Source organism: Phyllobates terribilis, unplaced genomic scaffold, assembly GCF_046119375.1.
Source record: "Phyllobates terribilis strain yellow unplaced genomic scaffold, ASM4611937v1 Scaffold_2__4_contigs__length_985480577, whole genome shotgun sequence".
Taxonomy (NCBI): domain Eukaryota; kingdom Metazoa; phylum Chordata; class Amphibia; order Anura; family Dendrobatidae; genus Phyllobates; species Phyllobates terribilis.
The window spans coordinates 828,166,951-828,187,505 of NW_027362762.1; the positions used below are offsets into that span (position 1 = coordinate 828,166,951).

The 20,555-nt window shown below is 48.6% G+C and overlaps 1 protein-coding gene across 1 annotated transcript in view; it reads right to left on the bottom strand.

Annotated features, from left to right (window-relative positions):
* Positions 1–4,970, bottom strand: part of SH2B2 (SH2B adaptor protein 2) — a 174,564-nt gene extending 169,594 nt beyond the window's left edge. Inside the window, exon 1 of the mRNA XM_073667760.1 lies at positions 4,808–4,970. The gene's annotated coding sequence lies outside the window, so the exon portion shown is untranslated. The remainder of the gene's footprint in view (positions 1–4,807) is intronic.
* Positions 4,971–20,555: the final 15,585 nt, after the last annotated feature.

The following is a 20,555-nucleotide window of genomic DNA, read 5'->3' on the forward strand; positions in this document are numbered from 1 at the left end:
GGATTACTCATTGATTTGTTTTCATCTTTTCTTTTTCTAAGACAAAATAAAATTGTCACATAAGCCCTCTTAACATTTCTAAGGGTGCTTTCACACTGCGTTTTGGCACCCGCTCATTGGCCCAGTCGGACCTTACAGGATTCTAGCGTATGTGCCAACGGGGCAATAGATTATAATGGTGTCAACAGAGTGAACGTGAGATCTATCGTGCATCATTTTCGGGAGAGTACGCATACTGGATACGGACACACAGATGCAGTCTACCACAGTGTGCGCGATGTGAGGATTCACAAGTCTGCAGTCATCTCCTACTATGGCAGGTAACTATCCCAGTACTTGACTTTTCTACCTGGCGCTGGCTCACAGTGGTCACGGGCTACTCCTGCTGGCAATTCTGATGCTTCACGTCCACAAAGTAGCTCTTGACTCTTCTATCGATGAGGCGTAACTGCCAAGGTCATGCTGATTGACAGCCGGCTTCCAATCAGCATGATGTTTGCAGTCATGCACCATCAACAGAGCAGAGTGGAAGAGAAGATGCTGCTCTGTTGACAAAACGTCGGAATTGTCGATAGGAGCGGTCTGGGATCATTCTAAGCCAGCAGAACAGGCAGGTAGTTAGCAACTACCTGCCTACAAGTGCTTAGGCCCAGAGTTAAAAAAAATAAATCATTTAGGGGTCCCAAAATAGTCCCGGATAATGATTTAAGGGGTCAATACAAAGTAGCAATGGCCACTCCATGTACAAGAGTACGGTGTGGGGATTTCTACTTAAAACGTCCAAAGTAAATTACATTTTTTGTTTAGCCATGAATAGATTAAAGTGAACCTAACAGCTGATATATGCTGCCTGTGGATCAGGCAGCATGTAACAGACAGTGGCTGCAGGATTACAGTCATATATGTTCAACTCTGAAACGCTGCAGCATTTCAGAGAAGAACATAATTCAATGGCCGCCAGGGACCGAGCCGGGCTAGAGACTATTTGGACAGTTGGGTCCTCGGCAGCTTCACCCCACCCGCTGCCCTGGATTGACAGGCGTCTGTCTATACACGCATGTAGGCATAAACCTGTCATTCCAGGGCACGAGGTGGGGAGAAGCCGGCGGCTATAAAACTATGTTTTTCTTTGAAACGCTGCATAGTTTCAGAGTTAAACATATATGGCTGGGATTCTGCAGCCCCTGTCTGATACATGCTGCTTGTGGATTGGGCAGCATGCATCTGCTGTCAAGTTCCCTTTAAGATAATGAATGAAGGAATACTCACATAGTCTGGTGAAACGCTCCTCTAGTCACAGGACTACTGCAACCGATTACTGGCTGCAGTGGTGCTGGGATTTCCAAAAGGGCAGACAACACTTCTGGAGACGGTGGAGATCTCCAGAGGGGCCTGCACTGGATCCGCTGGAAGGCAAGTCTGCCTCTGTTTATTATTTTTAATCAATCCATAGCTAAAAAAAAATAATAATAATTTACTGTCGGACAAACCCCATTAAGTTCTTTCCTTTTAGGTTGTAATCGTTCATTCTCATGGGGGCCTTGATGCAACGTCCTCTTATGATGAATAAAAGACATTTAGAGAGGTCTCCCTTTATACCCGACATGTATGCTATAAGATGAAATATGCAAATAAAACCTGTACAGTATGGTCCGAGAGGTGTATGGTCGCCATATCATAGACCCGCAGAGGAGGCTGAATACTGGGGACATGGGATCTTTTCTCCGCTGATCAGTGAATCGCTCTGCAGATTCCATATCTTTTACAGGGAATGTAAAATGCCCCAAAAATCAAGATGATAAACCCTTTATATCTAACAAGCAGATATGGTATATTGATATGACTACTATTAGTATCAGGGTGCTTCCATTCTGATTTGTAGGATGTTATTGTTTTTGGAAGTAACACAGACATGCAGTATAATGATCCTTTCCCGGCATCCTTCACAGCACACGTAGACCACAGGGCTGCTAGCATGTACTCCGAGCAGTTTTCCATTTCCGCAGTCAATACTGGAAGAGTGATAAGCTTTTATGATGTACAGTACAGCAGCTGTGTGCCGCACATCCAGCAATGAGACCCATCTGCTGCAGGATGATGTGAGCGGAGTCTGCCTGGACCTTTCCTACCAGTCATTATCCTAAATACATTAAACCTATAAATGACCACTCAGCTTGGCCAACGCAGTTATGAGGAAACACTGAAGCCATTAATTCAATAGAAACAGAGATGTTTTCAAACTGAGCTCCATGTGAATGAAGCCTCTACTGCCAGTGACCTCTAGTATGTGTAACACCGCCTGCTCGCCTCCGTCCGATACGTCCATGTGCGCTGGAGAATAAGATTATGTTTCACGTCCACGAAATAACAAAGCAGCCTCTTATCCATTATAGCCTATAGCCATGTTTATTTAGGTAAATGGGCAATAAATGTCCAGATGGCCCCCGCTACGGCTATAGAAAAGCAATCGCTGCACTCTGTAGTGAGAGCTTTGTGAATGGGTCCTGTCATAGGTGTTAATGTAGTATTTAATGGAGCGCTTATAATGTAGCCACTATGTCTACAGTAAAAGAATGATCAAGAGGGCGGTAAGTGTCAGCAATCCAGTGATCGGGTGGATCAATGTGTCCCCTACAGAATGGTCATTATTCCCTATAGTTATAGACAAATAATGGGATTTTTGGTGCACCACCCTGCCGATGACATCTTAAATATGGAAAGACATCGCCAATAGTGCCACTCATCTTAGGAGGATAGAGCAGATCAGTCATTGTAAAAAAAATTCTCTCCATTTTCGCCAAAGATTTTAATATTAACTAAACTTTTCATTTTTTTTTTTTTACTTATTTATTTCTTGTATGTCCTTTAATTCACTGCGTGGTCCGATCACTGATCACTGAGATGCGCAGCTCTGGAGGCATAGGAGCACAGCTCTGGAGGCATAGGAGCACAGCTCTGGAGGCATAGGAGCACAGCTCTGGAGGCATAGGAGCACAGCTCTGGAGGCATAAGAGCACAGCTCTGGAGGCATAAGAGCACAGCTCTGGAGGCATAAGAGCACAGCTCTGGAGGCATAGGAGCACAGCTCTGGAGGCATAGGAGCACAGCTCTGGAGGCATAGGAGCACAGCTCTGGAGGCATAAGAGCATAAAAGCACAGCTCCTGCCTGCCGGAAGTCAGCTTTGTATTGAATCCATACTCCACTGTGCGATTCTGCCTCCTGAGCGGCAGGAAACAACGGTTTATAAAATATTAAAATAAAATTGTCAAAAATTTACTTGATGTTTGTTCATTTTGGAGGACTATGACACATAGATCGTGAAAGCAACAGTTTTCAATTTGTACAGGTGACACTACTGATAATGGCCCTATATGCTCGACACTCAGAGAAGGACAGATTGGTTAGGACTTAGGATGAATACAGCAAGTAAAAAAGGGTGACCCCATTAGTGTGGGCACAAGACATATAGGGTCTCAAGTAGGGTCCTGGCCAGGTAAAGATCAATGACAAGAGCCAGCTGTTGATTTTGCAGCATAGGGGTAGACCTACAGCCTAGGGGTAGACCTACAGCCTAGTGTGTGGGACTGTATGGTTTTTAGAGACATGAAGTATATAATAAAGTTGGTTAGCAGCCATATAATTTGCCCTAGTCATCTGGTGTATGTGTCAGAGGTGGTGAGGGGAGACTATACATCCACAAGTCAGGTACACTGGGTTTGCACAATCCTCTGTGGATCTTGGCATGAATCTGCAGAAGAGGTACATGCAGATCATCGCAGATGATGCATCGCAAAATATATAAAAGTTTTTTCAAAACAGGTCAATCTGCTTAGATTTGGTCAACTCTTATTTGCTGGTTTTATGATATGCTGAGGATTTTCCACCTAGAAAACCCAGATGGAAAATCTGCCTCCCCATGTGAATCCGCACATAGATTTTGTGCACACTGAGTTTTTAAAAAAAAAAATGTCTAAAAAATTGCTAAAAAGAAACACTTGAAAGACTCTTCCTATACACACACGTCTATTGTAAAATCACTTGGCTATTCATATGTTCAGTCTTTTCTTCAAATTTAGAAAAACATCTAATGGTAAAAAAGGATATGCATGTCACTACTATGAAGCGTTATCTGATGGAAAAACGTCCAATCAAAAGGCTGCAAAAAAAAAAAAAAACTCCTCAAAGAAAAACTTTGAAAGGAAGCAGCGTTTCCTGAGGCGGTTTCCACTAGAAAACGCGTCGTTTTTTGACAGCCTTATAATCCCCCCCTTGTGCTCACACCCTGAGGGCAACAGCATGTGGGCTCCTCACAAAAGCAACAGTTCTAGCAATGTCACCCACCGGGCACAAGCGTCCCCTATACATGGGGTCTCTCCGCTCTCCAGAAAAGTCCCTGACTGTCCATACAAAGTCCCGTATTCCGGTCACGGCTGATACATGGAGCATGGGGTGGCCCAGTCTCCTCCAGGCAGCACAGAGCTGTTTACACATATTTCTCTCTGTTATTCCATGAATGTGAGGCTGTCACACAACATTCAGCTCTCCATGATCCTGTGCAGTGGCAGCAGGGCATGTCCTCCCCCAGAAGGGCACACACATCTACAATGCTGGGGGCAGCGGGGGCACAGGGGCAGCACTGGCCACGATGGATGCAGCTCACTGGGGATGCTCCATCACTGACACAGGAATAGCAGCAGCTCAGCCCTACAGACGTGCACTTGTCCCTGGAGCCCTCCCAATACCCCCGTGTCCCCGGCAATGCCTTGCCCAGTGAGTGAGGGCACAGCCGGGTGCAGGGTCACTTACCCTGTGATGGGGATCATTGCTGGTGCACGATGCGCAGGGGGATTTACATCCCTGGCTTTGTAGTCAGCAGCATGCTCCACTATTGCTGTCACACTGGCGACAAATAACACGATCACACAAATCCCTTTCTTGTTTTCCACACCCCCGGAGCTGGAGGCGGCGCCCGCTCGCTGCACAGCTCTTAAAGGGCCAGCGCCATGTCTGCGCCGCTGCTCCTGCTTAGATTTTCTCACCAGCATCTTCATCAGTGGCTGGTATAAGGCAGGGGGCTGCTTCCACTCAGTATTGCTCTAGTGGGGGCTCTGACCCATAAAATTATCACCCACACTCTGTACAGAAGGCTCTATCACATCATACGCTGCTCAAAAAAATAAAGGCAACACTCAAATAGCACATCCTAGATCTGAATGAATGAAATATTCTCATTGAATACTTTGTCTGTACCAAGTTGAATGTGCTGACAACAAAATCACACAAAAATCATCAATGGAAATCAAATTTATTAACCAATGGAGGCCTGGATTTGGAGTCACCCCCAAAATTAAAGTGGAAAAACACACTACAGGCTGATCCAACTTTGATGTAATGTCCTTAAAACAAGTCAAAATGAGGCTCAGTATTGTGTGTTGTCTCCACGTGCCTGTATGACCTCCCTACAATGCCTGGGCATGCTCCTGATGAGGTTGCGGATGGTCTCCTGTGGGATCTCCTCCCAGACCTGGACTAAAGCATCCGCCAACTCCTGGACAGTCTGTGGTGCAACGTGACGTTGGTGGATGGAGGGAGACATGATGTCCCAGATGTGCTCAATCAGATTCAGGTCTGGGGAATGGGCGAGCCAGTCCATAGCTTCAATGCCTTCATCTTGCAGGAACTGCTGACACACTCCAGCCACATGAGGTCTGGCATTGTCCTGCATTAGGAGGAACCCAGGGCCAACCACACCAGTATATAGTCTCACAAGGGGTCTGAGGATCTCATCTCGGTACCTAATGGCAGTCAGGCTACCTCTGGCAAGCACATGGAGGGCTGTGCGGCCCTCCAAAGAAATGCCACCCCACACCATTACTGAACCACTGCCAAACCGGTCATGATGAAGGATGTTGCAGACAGCAGATCGCTCTCCACAGCATCTCCAGACTCTGTCACGTCTGTCACATGTGCTCAGTGTGAACCTGCTTTCATCTGTGAAGAGCACAGGGCGCCAGTGGCGACTTTGCCATTCCTGGTGTTCTGTGGCAAATGCCAAGCGTCCTGCACAGTGTTGAGCTGTGAGCACGACCCCCATCTGTGGACATCTGGCCCTCATACCACCCTCATGGAATCGGTTTCTAACAGTTTGTACAGACACATACACATTTGTGGCCTGCTGGAGGTCATTTTGCAGGACTGGCAGCGCTCCTTCTGTTCCTCCTTGCACAAAGGCGGAGGTAGCAGTCCTGCTGCTGGGTTGTTGCCCTCCTACGACCCCCTCCACGTCTCCTGGTGTACTGGCCTGTCTCCTGGTAGCACCTCCAGCCTCTGGACACTACGCTGACAGACACAGCAAACCTTCTTGCCACAGCTCGCATTGATGTGCCATCCTGGATGAGCTGCACTACCTGAGCAACTTCTGTGGGTTGTAGAGTCCGTCTCATGCTACCACGAGTGTGAAAGCACAACCAACATTCAAAAGTGACCAAAACATCAGCCAGAAAGCATTGGTACTGAGATGTGGTCTGTGGTCCCCACCTGCAAAACCACTCCTTTATTGAGTGTGTCTTGATAATTGCCAATAATTTCCATATATTGTCTATTCCATTTGCACAACAGCATGTGAAATTGATTGTCAATCAGTGTTGCTTCCTAAGTGGACAGTTTGATTTCACAAAAGTTTGATTTACTTGGAGTTATATTCTGTTGCTTAAGTGTTCCCTTTATTTTTTTGAGCAGTGTATATTCCTGGCACAGGGTGACAACCTGAATGGCTGCAGCTTCCTCTCTAGTTGTCACCCAGCTTTTCTCAATGGTAAATGTACACAGTTATGCAGGAGACAAGGATGTGTCACTGAAAGCTGGGTGACACCCATAATGCACTGATGACACCCATAATGATCATCACACTCATAGTAATGCATGGTGTCAGCCATCTAAACTGGAGACCCCAATTCACCATTTGCAGTTGTCTCTTTTTTTTCGTGCTTGCCGATTTTCAGCCAAATTTAACAAAATAGGCGAATAATGTTTCCAGAATTGATGAAAATTCAAAGATCCTTATTTTTTGTCTCTGACTCTTTTTAGGTTGTGTGCCCACGATGAGTTTTTGATGCTGCAAATTTTCTTGTCTTAGGCCATGTTCACACATTGAGTATACAGTGAGGTTTTTTTTTTACATCAGTATTTGTAATCCAAAACCATAGAGTGGGTGATAAATACAGAAGTGGTGATTTGTTTCTATTATACTTTTCCTCTGATTGTTCCACTCCTGGTTTTGGCTTACAGATACTGAGGTAAAAAACTCATCAAATACTGAACGTGTGCACGTGGCCTTACAGATTTCTCATTCCCACTGTCCTTTTTTGTTTTTAATCAGAGTAAACTGACCTGCGGTGCGTGTTTCAAATCCGTAGCACGTCAATTTCTCTTACAGGTACGCTGAGTTATATGTGAAGATTTTCCCTATAGACTTGCACTAGATACGGAAAATTCGCAAGTAAAATACACACGTTTTTAGTGCATTTCTGCTGCGGAAACGCATTAAAAACACTTGTAATCCTCACCCAACTATATCAACATTTTGTCAAAGCCAAATACCAGGAAGTATGAAAAACGAAGCAGCTGTCTTTAAAACATGACATATTAAAAAGAGACAAAACCCACAGCGTCAAAAATGCGACAAAAACGTATGAAAAAAACACTCAAATGCAATGAAAAAAATGCAAATAGCCTAACCTACTTAAAAGGGGTTGTCCACTACTTTATATGATCCCCCCATGTATTCCCCTAGGGCCCATAAGTGTTTCTCTAAATACCTTGTGGTGCCTTTTCTGCCTGTGAGTCGCGCTATCACTGGTCGCTCACAGGCATCATGTGACCCCCGGCTGCAGCCGGCTCTGACATCTGCTGACATCACGACAAGTCCAGGCTGCAGCTGGGGGTGACTCACTTCTGCGTTCCAGGGTGGATGCTGGGTTATGGGTGGGGTTACCCCCCACGTCACACCCAGCATCCACCGCGCGCTCTCCCTCTCCTCATTCATCAGGAAAACGCGCGGTGGATGCTGGGTGTGACGCACAGGGTAACCCCCCCTCACAGCCCAGCATCCACCACGGGGAGCGCGTCACTGATGTCACGCCTCACTTGATGTGACATCAGTGACGGGTCACGTGATGCCTCTGAGCGGCCGGCGATAGCGCCGCTCACAGGCAGAAAAAAGGCACCGCAATGTATTTACAAAAACACTTCTGGGCCCCGGAGGGATATATTGTGGGGTTCATATAAAGTAGTGGACAACTTCTTTAAGAGGTGCAGAAAATCTGCAATATCAAAAATACACCAAAAGCTCATAGTGGGAACAGAGCCTTGATGTAAGGTTAACACTTTGTGTTTTTTCCCCTCATCCATGACAGCACACCTTGAGAGAGGGATCCGCCTCATCAAGGACAGGAAAGCGTCTGAAATAAAAGGGCGGTACCTCTTCCTCACTTCAGTTGGTTTCCTGTCCTTGATGGGAACCTGTCTGGAAAACAAGACTTACTTGGGTCTGTTCCTGTGTGGAAGAGTGGGTACTGGCCTGTGCACCGGGTTCCAGCCTCTAGAAGCGCCGTCCGCAGCTCCCTTGGGTCCTGCGTCCGAGCGGGCGCACGCGGTGAGGCAGGCTCTGGCTTCCCGTAGACCACTGCGCCGCCCTCCCCCTACCGCTTCTGTCGGCCGTGTTCCGGAGCGGCAACTTCTGGGTATGACGCGCCTGACGTCACGGCACGGGGCACGCTGGGAGAGGCGTGCCAGGTGATGTCAGGGGGCAGCGCCCGATCCAAGATGGCAGCGCCCTGTAAAGCGCTCCCGGGCCGGTTTTTCTGTTTGGAGCCTCGGCCTGGGAAGGAGGGGGAGGGCCCTTGAACCAGAGGAGGTTCTGGATGGTCCTATATTATGGGGGAGGGGTTATCCTGGGAGCGTGGCACACTTCTGCAAGATGGCGACCAGGATAGTCAAGAGCAGCAGCTAACCCCCCCACCTCAGCAACGGAAGAGGCAGACGGACGCCTCTCTCACAGACAGCCGCTCAAGCAATCGCAGTGGCAGCCGCAGGAGCAAGGTATCAAACACCTCTGGACCATCCAGAAAGGAATCATCGCGTGTTCCGCTACAGCCTCCGAATCCGGAGCCTAAGAAGAGTAGCGCCAAGCAAAAGCACAGGATTTGTGCCCTATGCCAAACTTCCCTTCCCATAGATTGGCAAAAGCCGCTTTGCCGGAACTGCATTAATAAAACTATAGCAGAAAATTCTCTGGATTTCGTATCCAATCTGAAATCCATAGTCCACGCAGAGGTTCAGGGGTCCCTGAAGGGGTTGTTTAGAGGGAAGAAAAGATCCCATAGAGATCTCTCCTCCAACTCTGATTCCTCCCAGTCCGAGGATTTATGGCTGAGTGATTCATCATCCTCTTCCTCATCGGATAACGGTAGACCCTGCTTCCCCATTGAGGGTACGGACAAACTGGTCGGAGCAGTCAGATCAACCATGGGTCTGGGGGAGGAGAAAGCATCCAAATCCCGGGAGAAAAAAAGAGAAGCTCCTTCCCAGTAAACACTAAAATTCAGGGCCTCATAGACCGAGAATGGAAGAAACCAGAGAGATCAGGGGCCTTACCCTCCTTCTCTAAAAGAAGGTACCCCTTTGAGGAGAAGGACTCTGAGCCTTGGGATAAAATCCCCAAAGTTGATGGGACTGTAGCCAGGTCATCCAAAAAATCTTCCCTACCTTTGGAGGATTCAGGTGTCCTAAAGGATGCCCTTGATAAAAAGGCTGACTCCTTTCTACGTCACACTTGGGAAGCTGTAGCAGGAGACCTGAAGCCTGCAGTAGCCGGCACCTGTGTGGCATGGTCTCTCATGGTGTGGCTCCAACAATTGGAAGACCAACTTAGGGATAAAAAGATCCCTAGGGATAGAATCCTTTCAAATCTGCCCCTAATGCAGGCAGCGTCGGCCTTCCTGGCAGACTCTTCAGCGGACTCTGTTAGACTCTCGGCTAGATCAGCAAGTCTATCTAATGCTGCCAGACGGGCCTTGTGGCTCAAGGGTTGTCCAGGCGACCTACAATCCAAACATAAATTATGTTCCCTCCCGTGTGACGGCAGACTCCTGTTTGGCCAGAAGCTGGATGACTTCTTAGAGAAGGCTGGCGATAGGAACAAAGGGTTCCCAGGATTTTCAGGGGACTCAAAAAGGTTTAGTTTTCGGAAGAGAAAATTTAATCGGGGTTGCTCTCCGAGAGGCAGTAGAAGATGGGAGTCCAAATCCGAGAAGGAGTCAGGCTATATGTTTGGAGGACCGTCCTCCAATACAAAAAAGTCTTCCCAATGACGCCAGGCCGGAGGTAGGGGGGAGGCTTTCCCACTTTATTCCAGCTTGGGAAGCCATTACATCAAACCCCTGGATTCTGAATATTTTGAGTGGTGGCCTGAAGATACGGTTCAGCCAGAATCCTCGCCGGACCTTTATGATTACCACCAAGAGGAAGGTCCAGGAAGAACAGATAGCCCTGGAGTCAGAAATATTAGGGCTAGTAGAGAAACTGGTCCTTCTCGAAGTTCCGATACCACAAAGGAGGAAGGGATTCTATTCCCCTCTATTCATGATAAAAAAAAACCAATGGGTCCTTAAGGACCATCATCAACCTCAGGAGTCTAAACCAGTTAATAGAGAGCCAGACTTTCAAGATGGAGTCAGTGAGCTCGGCAGTGAAGCTCTTGCACCACAATTGCTTTATGGCAGTAATAGACTTGAAGGACGCATATTATCACATCCCAATTCATCCAGACTACCAGAAATATCTGAGAGTAGCCCTGTTCATTCAGAAAGAGCTGAGGCATTTTCAGTTTACTGCCCTACCCTTCGGCCTCTCCATAGCCCCGAGAATATTCACGAAGTTAATAGCGGAAGTAACAGCCTTTCTACGAATCAAAAACGTAGTGATCGTTCCCTATTTAGACGACTTTTTGGTTATAGGAAAATCAGAAGTCCACTGCTCCAGTCAACTTCTAGAAGTCACGGCGTTGTTGCAACAGCTAGGGAGGTTGGTAAATACCCAAAAGTCAAAATTAACCCCCTCAAGAACTCAGGTCTTCCTAGGTCTAATCCTGGATTCTCGGTTCCAAGCCTGCTTCCTCCCAGAAGACAAGGTCCGCAAAATAATCAATTTAGTCTTGAAAGCCATGCGGTCTCTCGGTACAGGGTCAATGGGCATACCACGAGATGGGGGCATCCTCAAACTTAAAAGAACTTTGGGCAGTGGAGAAATCCCTGATAGGCTTCCTTCCTCACATTCAGGGTCACCACGTCCAGGTCAGGTCCGACAACCGGACAACAGTGGCCTATGTAAATCACCAGGGAGGAACAAGGTCACGCTCCCTGATGGCTGTGGCAGACAGAATTCTACACCTGGCAGAGCAACATCTCCCATCCCTCAGTGCCCTTCACATAAGGGGGGTGGAAAATGTAAGGGCAGATTTTCTCAGCCGCCACACCCTAAGACAGGGGAGTGGAGCTTAAACCCGCGGGTCTTTCAACAGATTGTCCAGTTATGGGGACAGCCAGACATAGATCTGTTCGCCACAAGAGCAAACAGGAATGTAGACAGATTCTGTTCCTTAAACCCAGCAGAAAATCCCCATGCTGTAGATGCCCTCCAGATTCCTTGGAAGTTCAGGAAGGCCTATGCCTTTCCCCCATTAGTAATGGTTCCAGCAGTGGTGAGGAAGATTCGGGAGGATGGCGCAAGGAAAATTCTTATAGCCCCTTTTTGGCCCAAGAGGCCTTGGTTCTCCTTGCTTCGACTAATGTCGGTTTCAGATCCCTGGGTTCTACCAGAGAGGCCAGACCTTTTCATTCAGGGACCAGTATTCCACGCTCAAGCCAGAGGATTCCATCTTGCGGCGTGGAATTTGAGAGGTCACTACTAAGTAACAAGGGGTTTTCACCAGGGTTAGTCTCTACCTTGCTGGGTAGTAGGAAACCAATAACGACTAAAATTTATAACCGAGTCTGGGGGAAATTCCTAGATTTTATAGATGCCCCGTTATCAGACAAGCCTCCAATCAAGGGAATCCTGGAGTTTCTGAAAAAGGTGCGTGACCTGGGTCTAGCCACGGGGACTCTTAAAGTTCAGGTGTCGGCCTTGGGGGCGCTCTATAATTGTAACTTGGCTGGAAACAGGGGGGTCTTGTCACGCTGTCTCTGTATACTGGAGGTAGGGGGCCTAAGCTGACCCTAAGCTGGGGCCCTGACTAATCCCTCAACCTGGAGGTACTGTTAAAGGTACAGAGGTCCAGGCCGCCAGCGTAACCCCTACCTCCTGAGGATCCCTGCACCTAAGTAATCTAGTCCTGAGAAGGACCCCGATCACAACACAAGAGGACAAGTAATAATATGCCCACACACAGTACTTAGACGAACGAGACATTACAAGGGAAAAACCAAAACCACCTTGCATACAAAAACTACACAACTACAACTGAGGGAACACCAACGGGAAAGGAGAAAAATGATAAAGCGAGGAAGGGAAAAAACACTCCAAATACACTTATCTCAGAAACTCCAAATACCACGATCCGCTCTGTAAGTCTGTATGAAATGCTTTCACCGACACTTCCCAAACAGACCAGCAGGTATTTGAAGGAGACTCACTACAGCAGCATTGATTGCAGCTGGGCGAGGCTGGACCTCGTCTAGCACAGAGAGAGAGAGAATTAACTCCCTCACTGCCGAAAACACAAAGCACCAAAAAGTCAGCTGTGAGAAGTCAGGCTGTGTAATCGTGACGATCTTCGTGGCGACACACCCGTGACAGTACCCCCCCTTCTACGAGGGGCCTCCGGACCCTCAGGGCCAGGTTTATCCGGGTGAGTCGTGTGGAAGGCCCGAACTAATCAGTCTGCGTTAATATCCGACGCAGGAACCCACATCCTCTCCTCAGGACCATACCCTTTCCAATGAACCAGTTACTGAAGGGACCGGCGATTAAAACGTGAATCGATGACCCTTGATACCTGGAACTCCAAGTTACCATTGACCACCACTGGAGGGGGAGGTAAAGGTGACGGTACCACCGGCGCCACATACCTCTTAAGCAACGATCTGTGAAACACGTTGTGAATTTTAAACGTAGGGGGGAGGTCAAGACGGAATGCCACCGGATTAATAATAGAACTGATTCTGTACGGCCCGATGAACCTGGGACCCAGTTTCCAGGAGGGAACCTTAAGTTTAATATTCCTGGTAGACAACCATACCCGATCGTTCACACTTAGGTCCGGACCAGACACTCTCCTCCTATCAGCCATACGTTTGTATCGGTTCCCCATAGTATTCAGATTCTTCAGCACCACTCTCCATACTGAAGCGAGTGATGAGGAAAATCGTTCCTCCTCAGGAACCCCCGAAGAGCCCCCCCTACTGAAAGTACAAAACTGGGGGTGAAAACCATATGCCCCAAAAAACGGGGACTTACCAGTGGACTCGCTCCGCCTATTATTAAGAGCAAACTCTGCCAGAGGTAAGAAAGAAGCCCAGTCCTCCTGGTTCTCTGACACAAAACACCGGAGATATGTCTCCAAGCTCTGGTTCATACGTTCCGTCTGACCATTGGTCTGAGGGTGAAAAGCCGATGAGAATGACAAATGCATCCCCCGCCGTGCACAAAACGCCTTCCAGAACTTGGACACAAACTGAGACCCCCGATCAGACACCACATCGGAGGGTACCCCGTGAAGCCTCACAATCTCCCCAATGAACACCTGCGCAAGAGTTTTAGCATTAGGGAGAGCCGGAAGAGCGATAAAATGTGCCATCTTGCTGAACCTGTCCACTACAACGAGTATGACCGTTTTACCCGAAGACGGAGGGAGGTCCGTAATAAAGTCCATAGACAGATGAGTCCAAGGACGCTCCGGGATCTTCAAAGGTAAGAGGGCCCCAGACGGACGGGTATGTGAGGTCTTAGAGCGCGCACAAACCCCACAGGACGCGACAAAAGTTACCACCTCCTTATGTAAGTTAGGCCACCAAAACCGACGCGAGAGGAGATCCACAGTTGCTTTACTCCCCGGGTGTCCTGCCAAAACTGAGTTATGGTGTGCCTCGATCACCTTTTGTCGCAACTGATCTGGAACAAACAGTCTCCCCGGAGGTCCAACAGGGGCGTCCCCCTGAGCCTCCAATACCTCCTCCTCCAGCTCAGAGCATACTGCCGAAACCACCACCCCCTCCTGAAGGATAGGAATCGGGTCGTCCGTATTCCCGGCCCCAGGGAAACTGCGAGATAAGGCATCCGCCTTTACATTTTTTGACCCAGGACGATATGTAACGACAAAATTAAACCTGGTAAAAAACAATGACCACCTAGCTTGTCTGGGATTCAGACGTTTCGCGGACTCCAGATATAGCAGGTTCTTGTGATCGGTGATGACGGTGACCGGATGGACTGCCCCCTCCAAAAAATGGCGCCACTCCTCAAAAGCTAACTTAATGGCCAAGAGTTCCCTATTGCCGACATCGTAATTCCTCTCAGCGGACGACAATTTTTTAGAGAAAAAGGCGCACGGATGCCACTTACCAGGGGACGAACCTTGTGACAATACTGCTCCCACCCCTACCTCGGAAGCGTCTACCTCTACAATGAATGGCTGTGACGCATCAGGTTGAATGAGTATGGGTGCCGAGGCAAAACATTTTTTCAAGCAGGAGAATGCTTGACAAGCCTTGTCAGACCACCTAGAAAAATCCGTCCCCTTTTTAGTCATGTCTGTGAGAGGCTTAACCATGGACGAGAAATTACGAATGAACTTCCGGTAATAATTAGCAAACCCCAGGAAACGTTGTAGTGCCTTAAGATTCTCTGGCCGATCCCACTCAAGAACTGCCCGCACTTTCCCAGGGTCCATACGAAAACCGGACGCTGAAACCAGGAAGCCTAAAAACTGGAGTTCCTGTACGGCGAACACACACTTTTCCCATTTGGCATACAGTTTATTATCCCGCAAGATCTGTAACACCTGCCTAACGTGCTCCTGATGAGACACCAGATCCGGCGAGTAAATTAAGATATCATCCAGATATATGACAACAAACTGTCCCACCAGGCGGCGAAAAATGTCATTAACAAAGTGTTGGAACACCGCCGGGGCATTAGTCAGACCGAATGGCATGACAAGGTTCTCATAATGCCCCTCCGGAGTGTTAAACGCCGCCTTCCACTCATCCCCCTCCTTCATCCTAATCAGATTGTACGCCCCCCTGAGATCCAACTTAGAGAACCATTTGGCGCCCACGATCTGATTAAAGAGATCGGGAATAAGTGGGAGTGGATACGGATCTCGGACCGTAATCCGATTAAGTTCACGGAAATCCAGGCAAAGGCGTAGGCCTCCATCTTTCTTCTTAACAAAGAAGAACCCCGCAGCCACCGGTGAAGATGAAGGTCTAATATGCCCCTTAGCCAGACTTTCTGAAATATAATCCTTCATGGCCTGCCTCTCAGGACCAGAAAGGTTATACAACCTAGCTTTAGGTAACTTGGCCTCAGGGAGCAGTTTTACAGAACAGTCATACTCGCGATGAGGAGGTAGTTCCTGACACCCTTTCTCCGAGAATACATCCTCAAAGTCCGCCAGAAATGGAGGTAAGACCCAAGGAGTAACCGCACCGATGACCGTGTTCATGCCGTTTTTATTACAGAATTTACTCCATTGGCTTATCTCTCTGCTTTGCCAATTAATAACCGGGTTATGCTTAGTTAACCAAGGAAGGCCCAACACTATAGGAGTGGGAAGACCCTCCAACACGTAGCAAGACAACAGTTCTTTATGTATCGCCCCCACTTGAAGTTTTACGTCATGCACAGCTTGCAAAAAACTTCCCTGACCGAGAGGCCTGGCATCGATCGAGAATATGGGGATGGGTTTAGCCAACTCACTCAATCGCATACCTTGAACCCGGGCAAACCGAGCATCAACCAGATTAGCCCCGGCCCCACTATCCAGAAGAACAGATATCCTCTCAGTTCTCGTACCCACCACCACCTCCGCCGGTACGAGAAACTGAGACGAACCTAGGGACGAAATACCTACTCCCAGATTGCCGTCCACCACACAACCTGGGATCAACAGTTTTCCGACGACTCTTCACTCTGCAAGGGACGGGATGGACACCCCCCAATAAAATGTCCCTTTCTCCCGCAGAAGAAACACCTTCCTGTCTTATGGCGCACCACCGGTCCCCTCCCCCGAAATGATGTCCCTCCTAATTGCATAGGCTCCTCTGGACTGACCAGGGGAACCACCATATGAGGGGACCTTGTAGGAGGTGGAGTCATCACAGGGGGTCGAGTTATCCCGCACCTCTCCCGAAGCCGTCTGTCAACGCGAATAGCCAGGGCCATAGCGGCTTCCAGTGACGCGGGAGAGTCATACTGTGCCAACACATCCTGTAATTTGTCGGATAAACCTTGACAAAACTGGCTCCTAAGAGCCGGGTCATTCCACTGGGTGTCCGTGGCCCACCTACGGAACTCCGAACAGAATTCCTCCGCCGGACGATCTCCCTGCTGGATCCTACGTAACTTAGACTCAGCAAGGGAGATCCGATCTGGGTCATCATATACGAGTCCCAGAGCAGCGAAAAACCTATCCACTGACTGGAGAGCCGGGGAGCCCGGGGGAAGAGAGAACGCCCAAGATTGTGGGTCCCCTTGTAGGAGCGAGATGACAATTCCCACCCTTTGTTCTTCACTCCCCGATGACCGAGGCCGCAGCCGAAAGTACAATTTGCATGCCTCCCGGAAAACAAAAAACTTGTCCCGCCCCCCAGCGAACCTGTCAGGGAGAGCTACTTTAGGTTTTGGTCCGGCTTGCTCCAGGGGATGCAAAACCTTGGACCTAACGTCCGCCAGCTCCATGGACAAACTCTGCAACTGCCGAGCTAGACCGGCTACTGGATCCATGGTAGCTGGAGAAAAACTAAGTGGGTCGGTGAAAATGTCACGCTGTCTCTGTATACTGGAGGTAGGGGGCCTAAGCTGACCCTAAGCTGGGGCCCTGACTAATCCCTCAACCTGGAGGTACTGTTAAAGGTACAGAGGTCCAGGCCGCCAGCGTAACCCCTACCTCCTGAGGATCCCTGCACCTAAGTAATCTAGTCCTGAGAAGGACCCCGATCACAACACAAGAGGGCAAGTAATAATATGCCCACACACAGTACTTAGACGAACGAGACAGTACAAGGGAAAAACCAAAACCACCTTGCATACAAAAACTACACAACTACAACAGAGGGAACACCAACGGGAAAGGAGAAAAATGATAAAGCGAGGAAGGGAAAAAACACTCTAAATACACTTATCTCAGAAACTCCAAATACCACGATCCGCTCTGTAAGTCTGTATGAAATGCTTTCACCGACACTTCCCAAACAGACCAGCAGGTATTTGAAGGAGACTCACTACAGCAGCATTGATTGCAGCTGGGCGAGGCTGGACCTCGTCTAGCACAGAGAGAGAGAGAATTAACTCCCTCACTGCCGAAAACACAAAGCACCAAAAAGTCAGCTGTGAGAAGTCAGGCTGTGTAATCGTGACGATCTTCGTGGTGACACACCCGTGACAGGTCTCTAGATTTATCAAGTCCTGTGCCAGAGCCAGACCGGTTCGGTCCCTTAGAGTTCCTTCCTGGGACCTGAATTTGGTCTTGAACGCACTTACCAGTGACCCGTTCGAGCCCCTACAGGACGTCTCTCCAAAGATCCTCACCCTTAAGACCATCCTTTTAGTGGCCTTAACGTCAGCTCGTAGGGTGGGTGACCTGCAGGCCCTTTCGGTTGATCCTCCGTACACACAAATTTATGATGATAGGGTCACCTTGCGACCAGATCCAGAATATCTTCCCAAAGTGGTATCTAGATTTCACTGTAACCAGGAGATTGTACTACCCTCGTTTTGCAGCAATCCAAAAAACCCAGGGGAAGTTAGATTCCATAACCTAGATGTTAGAAGATCCTTACTACAGTACATTAACATGACTAGTGTATGGAGGAAGGACTATTCCTTGTACCTGGCCTTTCAGGGGAATAGGAAAGGTCACGGGGTGTCCAAGGGAACCATTTCTAGGTGGCTTAGGGAGGCCATTTGTTTAGCATATACGTCCACAGGAGTTCAGGCCCCGGACAATGTCAAGGCTCATTCCACCAGAGCCGTCGCAACCTCCTGGGCGGAGAGGGCAGACGTCTCAATCGATCAGATATGTAGAGCTGCTACTTGGTCTACACCATCCACGTTCTATAAACAGTATCGGTTGGATCTGTCCTCCTCTGACCTTACCTTTGGGAGAAGGGTACTTCAGGCGGTGGTCCCTGACTAGGGTGCTCATAATTCTCCAAAATTCTCTCAAGGTGTGCTGTCATGGATGAGGTGTAGCATCGGCGTCTCTGCCCCCTGCCAGCAGCCCCCTGCTGCTGCTGCTGGTGCACGCAGCTTCCCGGGCACTGTGCTTAGGGCGCGCGCTCCCTCCCTCTTAAAGGGGCCACGTGCGCCATCCTAAAAAGTCCCCAGCCAATGGCCGCAGGACTTTCCCTATTTAAAGCACCTCCTCCAATATGGAGGTGCCCGTGCAAGGTTGTTGTTCTGTGATTCTTACTGTTGCTTCAGCCCTCAGGTCCCTCTGCAAGTCAGTCCTGTCCGCCAGTCTGTTCTTCAGTCCAGCCCGCCAATCTGACTACTATCCAGCCCGACAGTCTGTCTACAGTCCAGTCCGCCAGTCTGTCTATGGGCTCTGCCCGCCTGCTTACCTGGAAGCACCTGCCTGTTACCTGCCGTGCCCGCCAGCCTGCTTACCTGGAAGCACCTGCCAGTTACCCATTGTGCTCGCCAGCCTGCCTACCCGGAACACCCATCTGGCTATCAGCCGAATCAGCCTGCTTGTCTACCCGGACCACCCGTCAGCCTGCCTGCCGTGCTCATCCGCTGTACCGGTCAGTTCCTGCCATCTGACCCGTGGGAATCACCAGCTCTCATACAAGGTCGGTCCCAGAATGGCACCTGGTCCGTCTGCTCGGTCCCTCCCTGGTTCACGGAGTCGATTGAGCCGCCGTGCGACCTTCGTCAGGCCGAGTAGGTACTTAGTCACGCCCCTCTGGTCCCTCCTTGCACCGCAGCACAGAGGTTCCACCACCCAGATCCGTAACCTGAGGGGAAAACACCAAGGTTACTTACCGGTAGCCAGTTTTTCCTGAACCCATGACAGCACCCTTAGTTCCCCCCCCCTTCTTTTCTGTTTGTCACACCCTGGTGTGCACTGTTTGGGGTGTTATATATTTTGTAGGTGTTGGTTATATGTCTAACCTTTTTGGGAGGTCCTTTCAATGGTCTGTAAACAACTGAAGCAAGGGAGAGGTACCGCCCTTTTATTTCAGACAGTTTTCTGTCCTTGATGGGGCGGATCCCTCTCTCAAGGTGTGCTGTCATGGGTTCAGGAAAAACCGGCTACCTGTAAGTAACCTTAGTGTTTTCTGCACGTTTTCTGCACCAAAATCTGCACGAAATCTGCTGAGAACTTTTCTCTGGCAGGAGATTAGCTGCGTCAAAAACGCAAGTTTAGCTGTGTTTTTTGTTGCATTTTTGTTGCGTTTTTGGTGCATTTTTTTCACTGTCCTTCTGTCTCTATTTAGTAATGCACATAAAGTTCTGTGAAAAAAAAGACTCCCATTCTATTTTGCCATCAAAAACGCTGCAAATACGCAGCAAAATACGCAGGTGCATTTTTGCTGCGTATTTGTAGCGTTTTTTCATCCCCCCATTACTTCCTATGGGTGAAAAAGCGCTGAAAAAATGCTGAAAGAAGTTACAGCGTTTTTCTAATCACTGAAAATATGCAGAAAACAAAAAGCAACATGTGTGAACAGTGAATTCTGGTTTCTCATAAACTTTGCTGGTACTCCCAGAGGCAGCTGAAAATTTACATAAAAATCTGCAGCAAATACGCAGCAAAACACAACGTGTGTGCACATACACTAAGGCCACGTGCACATGTTGAGTATTTCTTCTTTTACCTCACTATTTGTAAGCCAAAACCAGAAGTGGTGACGTGTTTCTATTATACTTATCCTCTGATTGTTCCACTCCTGATTTTTGTTTACAAATACTGATGTAAAATACTGACCAAATACTGAACGTGTGCACATGGCCTTAGGCTGTGTGCACACGTAGCGTTTTTCAAGCGTATATGCTGCGGAATTTCCGCAGCGTAAACGCTTGAAAAACGCATGTATATCCGCACCCCATGGTCCCCAATGGCATTCCGCAATGTCAATGCCCATGCTGCGGATTTTTCCGCAGCGTATATGCTGCGGTCAAAAATCCGCAGCATGTTCATTAATTTTGCGGAAGCGCAGCGGAATCAATGTGCGGATGGTACCCAAGTCTGGAGGAGAGGAGACTCTCATCCAGACCTGGGTACCAAAGAACCTGTAAAAAAAAGAATAAAATAAAGTTTATACTTATC